The sequence below is a fragment of the Littorina saxatilis genome, unplaced genomic scaffold (assembly GCF_037325665.1).
Source record: "Littorina saxatilis isolate snail1 unplaced genomic scaffold, US_GU_Lsax_2.0 scaffold_624, whole genome shotgun sequence".
Classification (NCBI taxonomy): domain Eukaryota; kingdom Metazoa; phylum Mollusca; class Gastropoda; order Littorinimorpha; family Littorinidae; genus Littorina; species Littorina saxatilis.
Window position 1 is genome coordinate 13,785 of NW_027128034.1, and position 5,041 is coordinate 18,825.

General features: G+C 41.4%; 1 long non-coding RNA gene across 1 annotated transcript; it reads left to right on the plus strand.

Moving 5' to 3' along the window:
* The first annotated feature begins 2,525 nt into the window (after positions 1–2,525).
* Positions 2,526–3,636, plus strand: LOC138956401 (uncharacterized). The gene is made up of 2 exons (XR_011452642.1): positions 2,526–2,622; positions 3,169–3,636. It is a non-coding gene; the product is annotated as an uncharacterized lncRNA (long non-coding RNA).
* Positions 3,637–5,041: the final 1,405 nt, after the last annotated feature.

The following is a 5,041-nucleotide window of genomic DNA, read 5'->3' on the forward strand; positions in this document are numbered from 1 at the left end:
AACTAGAGTCACTGGGTCAGTCATCTTTTGGCGTAACAGTAACGTTTTTTGGCAGCAACCACCTCAAAGAAGACTTTATTAAAGTCCTGATTTGTAACTTACACTGTTCTCATTACGTTCTGTCTGGGTACTAGTGGACACTGCGCCTCTTTCAACGTCAACATGTGCTGCTGTGTCACACCATATTTTCCTCATGGGATGGTATCAGTAAACGATGGTGTTGTATGTACATGTATTTCAAACGGATCATTCTCGAAGGCAGCAGCTGTATTTGTTCACGATACATGTACTTCCAAATCTCACGCTAAAAGCAGCCGTATTCGTTTATGTTTCGTGCCTGACACCCACGTCAAACAGAATGGCGTAACATGGGAAATGCAAATAATTGCTTTAAATGTGTATAAGATACAGTCGAACCTGTCTTAAACGATCACCAAGGGGACCGGCCGAAAGCGAGCGTTGTAGACAGACGGTAGCAATGTAAAGTTACATTATGTAGGGATAAGAAAAATGAATACAACATTTGAAAGATTCACAAAGAGAGAGAAACACAACACCTATTGGTGAAACGTTGTCACGCTTCCTTTAACACAGCAGTGCTTTATAACAACGCTGATATCGATTGCATGTCCACATGTATACCTCCACAAATGCACTGTACAAAGTCACTGTGTTGTCTGAAAAAGTGGTCTGTACAGAGCAATAGACAGGGTGGAATAGACAGGGTGGAATAGACAGGGTGGAATAGACGGGGTGGGATTGATTGACATGAGAGTGGTCTAGACACCCCAGGGATATCTATTTGACGGGGTCGAGTTTTGTTATGACCCTTTTTGTGATCGTCTAGCGACCCATTAAACACGTTCTGCACTGACATCCACTTTTCCGTTTGACTGATTAGGTTTGTCTGTCTGTGACTGTCTGTTTGTCTGTTTGTCTGTTTGTTTGTATGTATGTCAGTCTGTCTCTCTGTCTCGCTGTCTGCCTGTCTGTCTGTCTGTCTGACTGTCTGTCTGTCACACGGTCTTTCTGTCATACGGTCAGACTCTCTGTTTGTATGCATGTTATACTTAGACTAGAGCAGTAGACAAGCACAGCAAGAAATATAGTAACACCTTCACGTTTTACTCTCGCACACCCGTTCTTGCCCCCCCCCCTCTCCCCACAATCACCAAACCGCCACCTTACGTACCACACACAAACATCAACGCAACGCCATCATCCGTGGTACCACCTCTCTCTCCTCCCCCTCCCCTTCCACCTTTTTCCCACAAAACTACTCACGTCAGCACATTGATGGCTTACACACAAACAAATTGTCACTACTCTTACCACCACCCACCCCCCTCCCCCCACTGTATAATCCATCACTGTCTGCGAATTAAGTCTGTGAGTTTGCAGAGAACTAATTCAGAGGGCAGCCATGGCACGTCGAGTCCATTGGCAATCACCCTTCTCTCCGAGTGAAAATGATGGAGTGATTTGTTGGAATCATTCAACAACTTTTCGTTGATGCTTTCGTCTTTTGATGTGAAGTTTTGTGGGTAAGCTGTAGCGAGGCATTGCTGAATAGCTTCAGAGACAGCGAGTCACTTTGCTGACTCTCTTGATCAGCCTTGTTGGAATGAAGTAGGTGATATTTATACTCCCTGACTCTGTCTCTGTTTTTCGCAGTCTCTGTATGCCTGCCTGCCTGCCTGTATTTATGTCGGTATGTCCTTCTCTCTAATTATTGCGCCGAAGAAATGTCATAATTAAGCACTACTCAATATGTTTTGAAATATAGATTCTGTAAGAGTGGACTGATACGGATGAGAAGAGTGGACGAGTGTGGTTTGTACCGGTTTTTCTTTGGCATGCACCTAGTGCAATGATTCTTGTTAAGTTGTTAAGCCAGGTGCGCACGCACAAAGGAAGCATATGCTAATTGGTACATGAGTGGGTCAATCGATCTCTCACAGAGGAGTATTGAACAAGAGCGGGAGTAGAGTTGGAAACAAGATCGCGATTCTTTCCTTCGCTGCACGACGCAAATCTTCTGTGACCTTTGACCAAACGTAGCTTCCACATTCGATCACTCAGCTTAATAGTTACAACAAAAAGCCGAGGGGGTGGAATACCGAGATGAACCTACAGACCTGTGCATCCTCAAACCTGACATATTCATCTCAGGAAAAATCGACAACGAGGCTTGGTGCAAAGTAAAGTCCGGAGACGACGAGGCAAACTGTTGTGTTTACAACTGCAAGTGCAACAGTGGAATGAAGACAGAGAAATACGGAGGACAGAATTTGTCATTGTATGGCTTTCTGATGGGTGCAAGTGCGAAGGCGCAACAGCGAAGGACGCGATGGGTGCAACTGCAAGCAATCCGACGACAGGGGTTTGTCGTGCCATTGAAACGTCTGCTCGCGTCACGTCGTGTCTGGCAATGGCACGGCTATCAACGATGCCAACTCCGTTGACTTCGTACCCACCCTTAATCTTGGATTTGAGAGAACATCAAGAACAAGTGACTCTGACTTTGTCCGCTGAAGACCGACGACAAGCAAGCGGTTTTGCTCCCACCCCACAGTGTCAACGCTGAAAATATCATCGGATCTGGAAGAGACTCAGAGCCAAGTAAGCTTTGTTTGTTTTTATCAATTTATGATCTGCCGACTTCAAATTGTCTTCCAACATCAGTGTATAAGAAATTTAAAATTAATCGGCAGCCCAAAACGGATGCATAGGAAGGGTCACGAAACAGATTCAAGATTTTAGAAAACAAGATCTAGACATATGTCGACAAGCCGCGTGCATTCAATCAACCGACTCTTGAATCGAGAAGATTAAGGAGGTTACTTGATACAGATAGTGATGCAGTTTTCAAGACATCGATAAAGCTCATGCTGAATCATTTTTTTTTATTCCCAGAAATGTACCATTGAATTGATGCAACAACAAAAATAGCACTAGATTTCTACAATTTTGATTTTGCATAGAACACTCCAAAATAATTTCCGGGGAGCATCTCCCGCACCCCTAAGTTTTTTTCAATTTCAGGAGTTATTTCCCTCATGTATTTTCATGCTTAAATGCTGTGAGTGTGATGCATGTGTAATCTGATAACAAGATCATTGATGCTAATTCTATTGCTAATGTATACATTTGATTTTGTATTTACAGAAGCAGCCATTCCTTTGCCCTCCGCATCTAGTGAGAGCTTAGGACCAGGGCCAGATCATGCCTTTGCAAAGAGGGACACGACTACCTGTGAGGGTATTGTTATTGGAACACAGACTACCTCAAGTTGGCAGAGCTGCAGATGACAATTACATAACAGGCCTCTGTGATTAATCGTCTGACTGAAGATGTTTCTGGCTTGAAGAAAGACAACATGAAGCTGAAGGAGAACATACGCTCTTTTTCTGTTGATTCTCTACTGAAAAATGACACTGCAGTATGGTTTTACACATATGGTGATCTTTCGGTATGCATGTACCTACTTCGTAAAAAAGGCAGGTCTACATTACTGGGTTGATGAGCTGCCAAAGGCCACATCACTCCAAAGAGCAAGAAGCTTATTTTGTCATGTAATGGTTTATATAATTTACTCTGGTACTGTATAGAATAAAGGGCCCATTATCAATCAAATCTCTGGTCTGGTCCGAGTTTGTTTCATAAATGATTGTATGTGAGCTTACGAACATAACGATTTCCACTTTAAATAAATGCGATCAAGATAATTAGGTAGACAACATGTCAAGAGACGTTTATTCCTTATTTCTTGTTATAATTGAAGGATATTATTATGCAATATACTGCTTTGTTTTTTAAAATGGCTTCAAATTGTCTCCCTTGTACCGACACTTTAGTACACAATTTGTGCATTCACTTGAGTTATTTCTTAAAGAAAATTACCCCCCAAAATTATTCAAAACAGTCTTTGACATATCTACAGTTTAATTAAAAGAAAAACTGTATTTTATTTTAAGTGATAAATAAATATAGACAAATCTTGGGACTGTGCACAAACTGATCGGCTTGAACTCAAAAGTCGCAACCAAGAATCTTCTGCAACTTTTGAGTTCAAGTCTGTCAGCTTGTGCACGGTCCCACAATCAGTTCAATAAGAATTTTCCTTGATATAGCCTTGGAAAAAAAAGTAAGCAACAAATTTTGTACAAACAAATTTGTTCAAGGGAGACAATTGGAATCATATTTGTTTTTAAATCGGTGAATTGCATTATAATTTCCTCAAACAAATAACAAATAACTGTGAAATAAATTGAAAACAAGTGCTAACATTATTACCTTGATCAGATCGATGTGTATGACAAGGAATGTCTATTTTTGCTGATTTAGTGGTCCGGTAATGATTTTTTCATGCACGGGGCTTCTAAATTCACTCGCTCAAACGCTCATGTCTGCACCAACATTCACACACGTCCATATCGGCACATTCATAAGGGATGGTGACAACACGCTCTTGAACAACAAACATGGCACAAAACGAATGAACATTTCAAACATTTCGCTATTGAATCAAATCATCAGTACATGGATATCAAATCATAAAACATCTCACAAAATACCTCCTTGCCATTCCGAAGTTGAAGAAGAACACAGTCCGGCATTACACACACTACACTTTCATCACTGAGAATCGCTGTTCACAACACATGTCCTCGGCTCTGATACGTTCTCCGAATAATACACGAAAGTCCTGGATGATGGTCCGTACGAAGCCGAAACACTTCTTACTATCCCGTGACACAAGTTCTCATCAGCTTCCACAATCTTCTGTCTAAACTGCAGGCATTTAAAAAAATGAAACCTGAACTCACACGCAGAGGTGACAGCACTACGTACTCTCCCTCGCTGTAAACAAAGTACTGATTTTACCTGTCCATATCGAAACTACATGTACATCTTTCACTTGACAGAACAGTTAACTGTTGCTACTAACTTAATTAACTGGTATTGGAAAAAAATATCACACCTTGAAAACCCTAGTTCAGTATATCATGACTATATATATGCAGACTTCAAACGGTTG